Source organism: Oratosquilla oratoria, chromosome 21 (genome assembly GCF_046742065.1).
Source record: "Oratosquilla oratoria isolate Oo_2021 chromosome 21, ASM4674206v1, whole genome shotgun sequence".
NCBI classification, from domain to species: domain Eukaryota; kingdom Metazoa; phylum Arthropoda; class Malacostraca; order Stomatopoda; family Squillidae; genus Oratosquilla; species Oratosquilla oratoria.
Window position 1 is genome coordinate 3756150 of NC_134797.1, and position 15000 is coordinate 3771149.

At 34.6% G+C, this 15000-nt stretch overlaps 1 protein-coding gene across 1 annotated transcript in view; it reads left to right on the top strand.

The window, feature by feature from the left end:
• LOC143036682 (uncharacterized) overlaps positions 1-15000 on the top strand; it is a 38195-nt gene that overhangs the window by 2812 nt on the left and 20383 nt on the right. The gene's annotated exons all lie outside the window — the stretch shown is intronic.

The following is a 15000-nucleotide window of genomic DNA, read 5'->3' on the forward strand; positions in this document are numbered from 1 at the left end:
CCAGAGGATATTGCGGTGATTAGTGTGAGATAAAATTAATGTTGAAACTTACTTTTACATACGTAGATGTGTATATATATATATATATATATATATATATATATATATATATATATATATATATACACATATGTGTGTATATATATATATATATATATATATATGCATGTATATATATATATATATATATATATATATGTGTGTGTGTGTGTGTGTGTGTGTGTGTGTGTGTGTGTGTGTGTGTGTGTGTGTGTGTGTGTATGTATATATGAAAATATATATATGTATACATATATACATGTATATATACAGTATATACACATATATATGTATATATATATATATATATATACAGATATCAATATATATATATATATATATATATATATATATATATATATAAATATATATATGCGTAAGTAACCACTAGGAGAAGTAAACTAACGAAGCAGAGCGCTTTCGTATAATTACATCTTCAGCGCAGGTACAAAGAAGGAATTATAAAATGAAGAAACAAGGTACATAATATATGACTTAGTGAGACATGGTGAAGAGGGCATTGGAAGAGGTAGTGGAAGAAATACACGTGACGTTTGAACCGTCCTGGTAACCAACAAGTATGGGACAACTGCTCATAATATATACATCATTGTAGTTTTTATCAATAAGAACACTGTTAATAGTGATAAAGGGTGTGTGTACAAAATACATTGCAAACCATGTAATTAGTTTTATGTTGGACATACTGCTAAATCAATCAAAACGCGAATCAATCAACACAAGAAATACGTTAGAGAGGGGAACCAATCTACCGGCATATTCAATAGTTATATTTCTCATGAAATTTCAAAATTATTTAAATTGTAATATATATCATGAGCAGTTGTCCCATATTTGTTGGTTACCAGGACGGTTCAAACGTCACGTGTATTTCTTCCACTACCTCTCCGAATGCCCTCTTCACCATGTCTCACTCAGTCATATATTCTGTACCTTGTTTCTTAATTTTATTATTTCTTCTTTGTATCTGCACTGAAGATGTTATTATACGAAAGCGCTCTGCTTCGTTAGTTTACTTTTCATAGTGATTACTTACGCATTTGTGAAAACACGTTCTTAGTGTTTTTTATTGCATTATGGATACCACACGATTCTTCGAGAACTTTACTCATCTGAAACCTGGACTTGCTCCTTATGTACACGACTTTTCCTGGTCCTTGGTTAAAGCCCATAAGCTGCGACTACGTCTACAGTTTCTACAAAACTGCATGAAGGAACAAGTATTACCCAAATCGGTCTTACCCCAACGGCTTGTGAAGATATCTGATCGCCCATTCGATGATTTTCAGCGCATCATTCTTAAGAAACGAATCGACATTGCCAAATTAGAAGTCAAAGAAGCCTTTAGGATCAAGCGTATTAGTTTGCATAAATTCCAGTGTTGTGTATCATCTGATGTCAAGGATGTGCTTTTGGACTATTTTTATGGAAAAAGGAGGATGGAGTGTGAGTACCTTACAAGGAAGTTAAACATGAAATTACTAGTCCTCATTAATGACAGTGACTGGGCCAAACATGCTAACCCAGATTTCGTGGTTAACTTATCATCTAAGCCACTTACCAAGGCTCAATCCACAGCGTTAGGATTTGGGCTCAGTTTTGCCAATAATTCAAATCCATCTAACATCATTAACATTGGTAAAGCTTTTTGTAATTTAAAGTGTGATAAAGATCTGCCTATAGATGATGTTAATATATGCAAAGGTATTGTTTATGATACTTTAGCAAATCAGGTACCTTCCAACGGTCCTGAATGTTTCAACATTGCTATCAATTCTCTCAAAAAGGACAGTAATTTACATATCACAAAAGCTGATAAATCAAACGCCGTAGTAATTATGAACAAAAATGATTATTTAAACAAAATGGATGAACTACTTAAAGATCAAGACACTTATGTCCAACTTTTAAAGAACCCTTCTGAATCAGTGAATAGCCATTTCAATAAGAAAAAAGAATTGTTAAGTGGAAATAGTGAACTTATCAAAAAGTTTATTTCTATTAGCCCTCCTTTGCCTTACATGTATGGTTTAATTAAGACACATAAACCAAATTACCCGGTAAGACCAATCGTTTCTTCAATAGGTTCAACTTCATATAAACTTTTGAAATGGTTGGTAACAATTCTTAGTCCACTAGTTGGAACTATTTCCACTTCACATGTTAAGAATAATTTAGACCTTATCAACAAATTAGGTGAGATAAAACCAGGTTATAAATTTAGATTGGTAAGTTATGATATTGTTAGTTTATTTACGAAAGTTCCTTTGGATGACCTTTTAATCTATCTAAAGGAAGAGTTAGATAAACACGATTTACCATTACCCTCAGACACCTTAATTGAACTGATTAAATTGTGTGTTAAAGATTGTAAATTCCAATATAGTGATAAATTTTATTCTCAGAAATTTGGCATGAGCATGGGTAATCCTCTCTCCCCCGTATTGAGTAATTTATATATGGAGTTTTTTTAAACTAGAATTTTAAGTAAGATCATTCCCCCCAACATAACATGGATGCGGTACATTGATGACATCCTATGTCTGTGGCCCATTCAAGATAATGTAAATGATTTTTTATGTAAACTTAATAATTTGGTCAGTTCCATTAAGTTCACGGTGGAGATAGAGAGTGAAGGTATTTTGCCTTTCCTTGATTGTAATATCTACCGCCGTGAAAGTGAGTTGAAGTTTAGTGTATATCGTAAACCAACCAATGTTTGTTCATATATACAGTACTATTCTTCACACCCTGATGGCGTAAAGTGATCTGTTTTTTCTTCGATGTTCCTCAGGGCCCTACACATTTGCAGCCCCGAGTACATCGATAATGAAATAAGATGTATTTACGATATTGGTACTAAGCTACAATACCCCACACATGTTCTTGACACGGCTTACAATTGTGCTAAAAGGACATTTCATAGCCTTAGGTCAACTCAAACTTTCAATATGAATAACTTACTAATTCTACCGTACCAGGAGAGCCTGAAAAACATTCCAAATATATTACGTAAATTCAACATTAAAAATAATATAGTTTCTAACAATAAGAACACTGTAAGACAATTGTTCATAGATAATTCTGTTAATATTGATGAAGGGTGTGTGTACAAAATACCTTTTAAATCATGTAATCAGTTTTATGTTGGTCAGACTGCTAAAACACTCAAAACACGAATCAATCAACACAAGAAATACGTTAGAGAGGGAAACCAATCTAGCGGCATATTCAACCACATGAACCATTTTAACCACCCAGTTGACTGGGATAACGCTAAAGTCATCACATACAACAACATAACATAAAGAATTTAATTGAATGCAGTTTGATCAAATCTAGTAAGGGAATAAATGTTAATCTCCATCAAGGTTTGTACAAATTAGATAGTTATATTTCTCATGAAATTTCAAAATTATTTAAATTGTAATATATATTATGAGCAGTTGTCCCATAGTTGTTGGTTACCAGGACGGTTCAAACATCACGTGTATTTCATTCACTACCTCTCCGAATGCCCTCTTCACCATGTCTCACTCAGTCATATATTCTGTAGCTTGTTACTTCATTTTATAATTCTTTCTTTGTATCTGCACTGAAGATGTAATTCTACGAAAGCGCTCTGCTTCGTTAGTTTACTTTTCCTAGTGGTTACTTACGCATTTGTGAACACACGTTCCTAGTGTTTTTATTGCATATATATATATATATATATATATATATATATATATATACATATGCAGAATGATCACTAAAATATACGTGATCCTAGTTCCTCATCTACTTAAAACATGGAATATTAAAGTAGCTTTTAATAACCCATGTACATTTAAGAAATTAATAATTAAGAATTCACCTGTTGATTCAGATGGCTGCATATACAAAATCCCCTGCAGAGATTGTGAAAAGTATTACATTGGACAAACAGGCAAAGAACTATCAACCAGAATTAAACAACACAAATATAGTGTTAAAACAGCACAAGAATCCAATGCTCTATTTGTTCACATGAAAGATTTCAATCATTGTATTAATTGGACTAATGCTTCCTCTATTTTTTCTTGTAATTCATTTGTCAATAGAAACATTATAGAAAGTAGTATTATAAAACATTCTGAAGGTTCTAATCTTAATATCAGTAGTGGCATTTATAAATTAGATAAATTCATCATCAACAAAATTTGTAATCAGGTTGTAAGTGACCAAAAGTAATTTGGTGATTTGTGTTGTTCTCTAAGATTTATTCTTTTTCTTTTGTGACTTTTTGTGCATTGCCAGTTCCTTTTTCAAGCGTTTAGCCTCTTGTCATATAAACCTTATTGTACTACTAATTTCATCTGTATTTCCGTGAAGATGTGAATAACACGAAAGCGCTTGGGAATTACGGTTTTTTCCGATTTTCTTTGTGGTTAACAAAAAAAGAAAAAAGAGAAAGAAAGAAATGTATATATATATATATATATATATATATATATATATATATATGTATATATATACATATATATATATACATATATATATATGTATATATATGTATATATTTGATTTCAAGCAAGCGTACGACAGTATATACAGACAGAGTGTATGAGGCATACTAAAGGAATTTGGAATACCGGACAAGATAATACGTTTAATAAAAGTCTGTCTTACGAACACAAAATCAGTGGTAAGGATTGATGGAAGATATTCGGAATGTTTCGAAATCGATAATGGCTTGAGGCAAGGATGTGTGTTATCTTGTTTGCTGTTTAACTTGGTGATGGAGAAAATAACTAGGACAATGATAAATAGAGAGGGTGGATGTAAACTGGACAAGATTAAGGTCAATAGTCTAACATACGCTGATGATGTGGACCTAATTGCCGAGAGTAGAGATGATTTGAAAGATCTAATCACCCCACTAAGAGAGACAGCAGAAAGAGTTGGGCTGCAAATAAATTTCGATAAAACCAAATTAATGTATATGAGCAGAGAGGAGAGGAACGTAGAGGATGTGTTTTTCGAAGACAAGAGAATAGAGGAGGTAGAGAGTTTCAGATATCTAGGTGCAACAGTAACAAATAGAAACGAGATGAAGACAGAAATAAATGTAAGAATCGCTTCAGCAAACAGATGTTATTTTAGCCTTGTACCAATATTAAAGAAGAAAAGCATACCAAGAAATACAAAATTAAGAATCTACAATACAATTCTACGACCTATAATTTTATATGCCAGTGAGACATGGAGCTTAACAAAACAAATGGAACAAAGACTACTGGTGTTTGAGAATACAATATTGAGGCGAATTACTGGACCAGTTTTTGATGAAAATGAGAATAGGTGGAGAGGGCGACACAATAATGAGCTGAGTGAAATAACTAAACAAGAGAAAATAACAGATGTTATAGGTAGAACAAAATTGAGATAGGCTGGGCATGTGGCGCGTATGGAGGACCATAGAATTCCAAAACGAGTTGTGATGGGTAGAATGCCTGGAAGAAGACCCAGAGTGAGACCTCGAATGAGATGGATAGATGGAGTGGATGCGGAGATGGACAGAAGAGGAATAAATAAAATAACCTGGATGGAAGCAGCACAGGACCGAAGGGTATGGAGAGGATTACTGTTGGCGGACCAGAATCTACACGAGGTTCAAGATCCAACGGAGTGAGTGAGTATATATATATGTATATGTATATATATATATATATATGTATATGTATATATATATATGTATATATATATATATATGTATATATACATATACATATATATATATATATATATATATATATACATGTATGTATGTATACCGTGAATCGAATGAGACTCAAATCTCCCGCCTGCTGCTATCAAAGTTTTAAATTCGTCTAATCACCCTCAACGTATTTCATACGTTTAGACTCGAAACTTGACCATGAAACAATTAGCCACGCCCCCTCGACTATATAAAGGGGCTGGCCCTCAGCCGACACTCTCTCTTACCTACAACCCCCCTGTGGACTTCATCTACCTGGTCTCACCCCTTCTTCGGTATTAATTGTGCACCAAGTATATGCAAATTTAGTGTAAACCAATTCTCTTGAACTTGTATAGAGTTATCAATTATTTTGTTGGAATTATATAAGTTTGTTAAGACTCGGTGAACTGTGAGTTGTGTGTTTTCTTTTTATTAGGAAAGTGTATTTATGTTATTCCTCAGAATACTGCGTGTGTATGTTTGTAAATGTAAATACAGTAAAGCTTTATTTTTTCACTTGTAGTAAAAATAGATTATTAAGTTTCGTGCAGACTTCTATCTTACCCAGCCTCTCTTATAATCTTGCTTACATCTAGTCTCATATAGAGCTTTTCATCGGAACGTACCTTAATCTATCTACAATCTCTATACGTTCCACTTTATTGTTACGGGCTTGCTCCCGAACTGAAACTCGACTTACCCCTACACTCGAAATTAGTTTCATACAATCCATCAACTCAGGCCAAACCTAGCAAGCCCATGACAATATATGTATATGTATATATATATATATATATATATATATGTATATATATTTATATATATATACATATACATACATATCTGTATGTATATATATATATATATACACACCAATATGTATGTATGTCTGTCTTTATATATATATATATATATATAGGTATATATATGTATATATATAATTTATATATATATATATGTATATATATACATATATATATATATATACATATACATATGTATATATATATATATATATATATATATATATATATATATATATATATATAAGGTGATGAGATGTACAAGGGGTGAAAGTAGCAGTAGATTGAAAGTGAGTATTAAGGGAGAGCGACTGGAGGAAGTGGATAGTTTTAGATACTTGGGTGCAAATGTGGCAGGAAAAGGTGGAGTAAAGGTGGAGATAGAATGTAGATTGAGAGAAGCGAGTAAATGCCTTGGTGGATTGAAGAGTGTAATGAGGAATAGACATTTGGGAATGGATGCTAAGAGGAGACTGTATGAAGGAGTGATTGTACCAACAGCACTGTATGGGGCAGAAACATGGAACATAAGAGAGGAGGAGAGAAGGAGCTTGAATGTGTTTGAGATGAGGTGTCTGAGAAGTATGATGGGGGTTACTAGGCTAGATAGAGTGAGAAATGAGGTGGTGAGGAGGAGAACGGGGGTGGAAAGGGAGTTGGGAGATAGGGTTGATGAAAGAATATTAGGATGGTTTGGACACATGGAAAGAATGAGTGAAGAAAGACTAGTAAAAGAGGTATGGAAGGCAGATGTGGAGGGAGGTGGATGGATGGGGTGAAGGGGGCTTTGGGGAAGAGGGGAATGTCTGTTGAGGAAGGACGGGAGAGGACAGAAGACAGGGGTGAATGGAGAATGGTTGTATTTGGATGATGTTGTGATGCATGAGATGGAATGGGCGGGGGTAGTATGTGTGAGCAAAATTTGACGCAGCCCGAAGGGATTTCTCCCCGTCTTCTCCTTTTATGCATGGGAGGACGGAGAGTGGGGGTCACCGATTTAATGAAGTAGCCTTGCTGTGGATGTGCTGTGTCCTGCGACACTGCTTCTGACCCAGGACAGTGGACAAGGTGCAGGGATGACCCGTCATCCAGGAGATGCTAAGATAAGAGGGAGGGTGGAGGGGTGTGGAGTGTATTCAGGGATGGAATGGGTTGGAATTATTTTATGCCTTTTCCTTTTTGGCTACCTCCCTTGTAAGGGGGAAAAAGCCTTGGTATATGTATGTATGTATATGTATATATATATATATATATATAATATATGTGTGTATATATATATATGCAAGGTAATTTACACTGAAGATGTAATATACGAAAGCGCTCTGATCCGTTTGTTTATTTTCTTAAGTGGTTACCTTGCATTTATAAAACACACGTTCCTAGTGTTCTTATTGCATATATATATATATATATATATATATATATATATATATATATATGTATATATTCCCCCCTCCTATTTTTCTGTTGTTGTTTTTTTCGTTCCCTCTTTCTCTTCTTTTTCAAGTAGATTTTTGATGCACTTGGCATCCTATTCTCAGTGATCACTTGGGTCCCATTCTTCTAGTTCCCCTTAACACACTTATCATGTTTTGCAGTTCAACATACCTTTTCATGTTTATTTATCACTGTGTTTTTTTCATCAATGTGTTTTATCTTATTGTTTTTTTACCCAGGTCCCAGTTACTGTTTGATGAAAGTGTATTGGGATGATTTGGACACATGGGAAGAATGAGTGAAGAAAGATTAGTAAAAGAGGTGTGGAAAGCAGTTGTGGAAGGAGTGAACATGAGTGGACGACTTAGGATGAGATGGATGGATGGGGTAAAAAGGGCGTTGGGAAAGAGGGGAATGTCGGTTGAAGAAGGACAGGAGAGGATAGAAGATAGGGGTGAATGGAGAATGGTTGTGTATGGATGATGCTGTGATGCATGAGGGTGAGTGGGGTGAGAGAGTATGTATGAGAAATAAATTGACGCAGCCCGATGGGAATTCTCCCCGTCTTCTTTTCTTAGTGTGGGGACGGAGAAGGGGAGTCACCGATTTAATGAAGTGGCCTTGCTGTGGATGTGCTGTGTCCTGCGAGATTGCTTCTGACCCAGGGCAATGGACAAGATACAGGAATGACCTGTCATCCAGGAGGTGCCAAGATAAGAGGGAGGGAAGAGGGTAGAGGGGAGTGGAGTATGTAGGGGATGGAATGGGTGGGAGTGGTTTCTATGCCTTTGTTTTTTGGCTACCTCCCATGTAAAGGGGTAAAAGCCTTTGGTATATGTATGTATGGATGTATGTTTTAATTAGCTTTGTTTGAAATTTGGTCACAAGGGTAATGACCCACCCAGTTCCTTCCCAGCCAACAGATTGAAATCTCGATTTTTGTCCTGTTCATATCTCTCTTCTGTGCAAATCTATTGCCACACGTGTTCACATGATAGTTACCTATTTGCACGCGTGATTATTTATCCTTTGAGATGGGAAACTTGGTCCGCCACCTTCTTGGTTGTTCCTCGTGTTAGCTTTTTGCGTTTTCACCTTTTTGTGTTTCTCTCGTTAGTTTTTTTTTTATTTCACTTTTATTATATGTTATTGTTTTTCTCTCATGTTACCTTTCTGTGTTTCTCATGTCACCTTTTTGTTTCACTTTTATTGTATGTTGTTTTTGTCTCACTCTTGGTGTATTTCCTTGTATTTTTAGTACATTAAATTGTACACATTTATTCATGACTAATGGAGCGAGGACTTCACCAAGGTTCTCTCCTAGTTGCGTCCTGGACCACATAAAAACGAGTTCACTGTATGTAACTCATTATATCCCCTGAAGACTATTCCTGGACGGGAATCGAAACGTCGGGCTTAGTAAACCCTTCAAATTGAGTCTGGTGCTTTACTCTCTTCACCAATATATACATATACCAAAGACTTTTTCTCCTTACATGGGATGTAGCCAAAAAACAAAGGCATAGAAGCCACTCCAACCCATTCCATCCCCTACATACTCCACTCCCCTATACTCTCTTCCCTCACTCTTATCTTGACACCTCCTGGATGACGGGTCATCCCTGCATCTTGTCCACTGCCCTGGGTCAGAAGCAGTCTCGCAAGACACGGCACATCCACAACAAGGCCGCTTCATTAAATCGGCGATTCCCCCCTCTCCATCCCCTCGTGCAGAAAAGGAGAAGACGGGAAGAAATCCCTTCGGTTGCGTCAATTTATTTCTCATACATACTCTCTCATACCCCATCCCCCACCCATTCACCCTCATGAATCACAACATCATCCATACACAACCATTCTCCATTCACCCTTATATTATGTCCTCTCCCGTCCTTCCTCAACAGACATTCCCCTCTTTCCCAATGCCCCTTTTAACCCATCCACCCATCTCATCCTAGGTCACCCCCACATGTTCACTCCCTCCACCTCTGCCTTCCACACCTCTTTTACTAGTCTTTCTTCACTCATTCTTTCCATGTGTCCAAACCATTCCAATACTCTTTCATCAACCCTATCTCCCAACTCCCTCTCCACCCCTGTTGTCCTCCTCACCTCATTTCTCACTTTATCTAGCCTAGTAACCCCCATCATACTTCTCAGAGACCTCATTTCAAACACATTCAAACTTCTTCTCTCTTCCTCTTTTATGTTCCATTTTTCTGCCCCGTACAGTGCTGTCGACACAATCACTCCTTCATACAATCTCCTCTTAGCATCCATTCCCAAATGTCTATTTCTCATGACATTTTAAGATTACCCAAGGCATTTACTCGCTTCTCTCTATCTACGCTCTACCTCCACCCCCATTCCTCCATATCCCACCACATACGCACCCAAGTATCTAAAACTATTAACTTCCTCCGGTCTCTCTCCCTTGATACTCACTTCCAATCTGCTGCCATTTTCTCCTAATATATACATACATATATACGTACATTTATATATATATATATATATATATATACATATATATATATATATATATACAACTATATACATATAAATATGCTGTATAAATGTATATATATGTATATACTTATATATGTACGTATATAAACACACACACACACACACACACACACACACACACACACACACACACACACACACACACACATATATATATATATATATATATATATATATATATATATATATATATGTATGTATGTATATGTATATATTCCTAACTGAGCAAGTTAGCTTATCCGGATTGGTTCTTGGTCGAAGCCCTCAGCCGAGCGAGATCCATTTTTTTCAACACCACCTCCATTTCCTCTAAATTTAAATTGGATAAGAGCTCCTTAGTCGTTTCCTTTTCGGATTCATTTATTCCTTCAACCAATTTTCTTCCCAAGAAAAAATCAAATTTAATTCATTTATTACCCCAACATCATTAATAAAAAATGGTAAATGTCCACCAAAGATTGAAAGAAAAACATAGTCAGGGTGTTTATTCGATACCATGTAAAGGCTGTGACCTAGTTTACATCGGACAGACGGGGAGGGATTAGGATACTAGGCTGATTGAACACAAATGGTCTATCAAGTATGGACAAGAAAGCTCAGCCAGCAGTGTTCCAACATGTTAAAAAATTTAACCATTGTTTAGATTGGGACAAAGCTGAGCTCATTTATAAATCTAGATGTGAGTTCAGGAGAAAAATGGTTGAAGCAACTATTATTGAATATCAGCCAAATATGAACATTTCGAAGGGGCAATGGTCCCCGGACATAATTTCAGAACTTTTCATCACTAGCTTAGTCAAAAGACATTTGTCTCCGGATCCCACATACGGAGTGAGCCGAGGGTAGAGACCTCCCCCAATGTTCCCCTTTTTCTTGTCGAGGGTGCTACTTATGTAGCACTCACTCTTCCATTTTTTGTGTCTATTGAAGAAGATAGCAGTTTGCAATTGGAATATATAGATTCCCTGTCCCCAGTCTTTTTTTTTTGCTCCAACTGTGGTTTTCACATTATCGACATGTGAATAATTTATTAAGATCATTCTGCAGAATTTCGGCGTCGTCTCCTAACCTAATTTGGCGTCCTATTTTAGTTTCTTCTACAAATTTGCTAACACCATAATTAATCCCATTGTCCAAGTCGTTTATGCACATAACGAACAAAAAGGGACCCAAAACCGAGCCCTGGGGAACTCCATTAGAAACACGCCTCAATTTAGATTTTACACCATTTATGATGACCCGCTGTTTTCTGCCACTGGTCCAAGCTGTAATCTATTTTATATACCAATAAAACAATTGGGTTAACCGTCCTATATAGACAACTAAATACTAGCCAAAGATTTATGAATCTAACACAATACTAGATACAACGAACAATCTAAATCAAATTTAGATATTCAGTGATTTCATCCTAATGATTAGAAGATAGAGCACAAACATTTGTCAATGAATTTAAAGAACTCATTCATGAATACGATCTTACAAATAATGTTTGGAACAAACATCAAAACCTGAAAATAGATTGGACCTAATTCGGTCTTACAAAAATAATACAATAACATATGTTTATATAGAATATAACTTTAGCAGATTCTGTTGTCGTAGACTAGTGATGTTCGATATTAACAAAAAAAAATTGTGTTTTTCGTAGGTACTTGATAATAAAGATTTATTAAATCAGGATGAATAATATTGAACAAACATAAAAAACTTTTAAAAATAACTAACCAATGTAACTGTGAGACTCGAGAGAAGATGCAAGAATTCATTGACTATTAGACGCCAATATATTTAAGTATTTAACATATCACAATGAAATTTGTTCACAAATAGAATAAGAAAATAATAATAAGAGACAATTCAAAATGACATAAAAGTGAAATTCGATAATGAATATATAAACACACACACACACACACACACACACACACACACACACACACACACACACACACACACACACACACACACACACACACGTACACACGCACACACACACGGAAACACACACACAAACACACACACACACACACACACACACACACACACACACACACACACACACACACACACACACACACACATATATATATATATATATATATATATATACATATATACATATACATATATATATACATATACATATTTGTTATACATATATATATACATATATGTTATACATATATATATACATATATGTTATACATATACATATATATATATATAATGTATATATATATATAGTATATACATATATATGTATATATATACATATATATATATATATATATATATATATATATATATATATATATATATATATATATATATATATATATATATATATATATATCACGTAGAAACCACTGTTGGAGTAGAAAAGACTAGAAACGGGGAATCTATATATTTCGATTGCAAACTGCAATCCTCTTCAGTGGATACAATTAAGAGAGAGGAAGTAGGGGTGGTGAGATCCCATTTTTTCAACACCACCCTCCACTTCCTCTAATTTTTCATTGAGCAAGAGCTCTTTAATCGTTCCCTTTTCTGAATCATTCATTCCCTCGAGCAAGTTTCTTCCCAAAGACAAATTAAATTTGCTTAATTATTACCCTAACACCATTAATAGAAAGGTGGTAAATGTCCACCAAAGGTTAAAAGAAGAGCAGAGCCAAGGAGTATATTCAATTCCATGTAAAGGTTGTGACTTAGTTTACATCGGACAGACTGGAAGGGATTTGAATACTAGGATGATTGAACATAAACGTTCCATTAAATATGGACAAGAGAGCTCAGCTGTGTTCCAACATGTTAAGCAATTTAAACATTGTTTAGATTGGGACAAAGCTGAGCTTATTTATAAATCCAGATGTGAGTTCAGGAGAAAAATGGTAGAATCTACTATCATTGAATATCAGCCCAATATGAATATTTCAAAGGGGCAATGGTCTACGGATATAATGTCCGGACTCTTCATCACCAACCTATTGAAAAATTATTTGCCTCCTGACCTCACATACGGAGTGAGCCGAGGGTAGAGACCTCTTCCCATGTTCCCCTTTCTTTTGTTAAGCGTGCTACTTAAGCAGCACGCTCTCTCTTAATTGTATCTACTGAAGAGGATTGCAGTTTGCAATCGAAATATATAGATTCCCCGTTTCTAGTCTTTTCTACTCCAACAGTGGTTTCTACGTGATTGACAAATGTGTGATTACATTTTTCACCTGTAATATATATATATAAATATACACACACATATATATATATATATATATATATATATATATATATATATATATATATATATTTATCCATATATATTCATATTCATATATATGCCTAGATATATACATATATATATATATATATACATATATATGTATATATATATGTATATATATACATCTATATGCATATATAATGTATATATATATATATATGTGTGTGTGTGTGTGTGTGTGTGTGTGTGTGTGTGTGTGTGTGTGTGTGTGTGTGTGCATATATATACATATGCTAATAAGAACACGGGTACGTGTGTTCACTTATGCAAAGTAGACCACTTGGAAAAAGAAACTAACGAAGCAGAGCGCTTTCGTATATTACATCTTCAGTGCAACTGCAGATGTAATATAAGAAAGCGCTCTGCTTCGTTAGTTTCTTTGTCCAAGTTGTCTACTTTGCATATATACATATATGTGCACATTATATATATATATATATATATATATATATATATATATATATATATATATATCAAGGACTACTATTAAACAGGACGTGCGCACCCAGATCCCTGAGTCCGCTAGCGGAGGCCATTGCTTTCTTTGTAACCTAACATTTTATATTGGACAAATATATAAAAACTAGAAACTTAACATTATATATAGGACAAATATATCAACTATTGATTTATTCGATGCAGTATAAGTTAATATAAACTTTTATAGTGAAATAAGAAACTATTTTTAAGGCACTGTTATGCTTTGAAATGCCAATTTTAGCCAGACTTAACAGGTATTATCGTATGAGGTTAGTGGACACCAGGGTTGGCGATCTTTTTTTTTTTTTTTTTTTTTTTTTTAATATAAAATATCGATTTTTTTTTTATTTAAATCAGATTTATTTGATTTAAACAGATTTTTTTTTATAGATTTTAAAACATAAGACCATAAGAATAAAGGAGACTGCAAGAGACCATAAGGCCTACACTAGGCAGCTCCATATCCATCACCACCTGTCATCCCCATCCATAAAGTTGTCTAATCGTTTTTTAAAACAACTGATAGTTTCAGCGCTTACTACATGGTTACTAAGTTTATTCCATTCATCGACCACCCTATTAGTAAACCAATTCTTGCCTATTTCCTTCTTAAATCTAAATTTGTCCAGTTTATACCCATTACTGCGAGTCCTGCCCTGTTGTTTTATTATGATGACCTTGTTTAC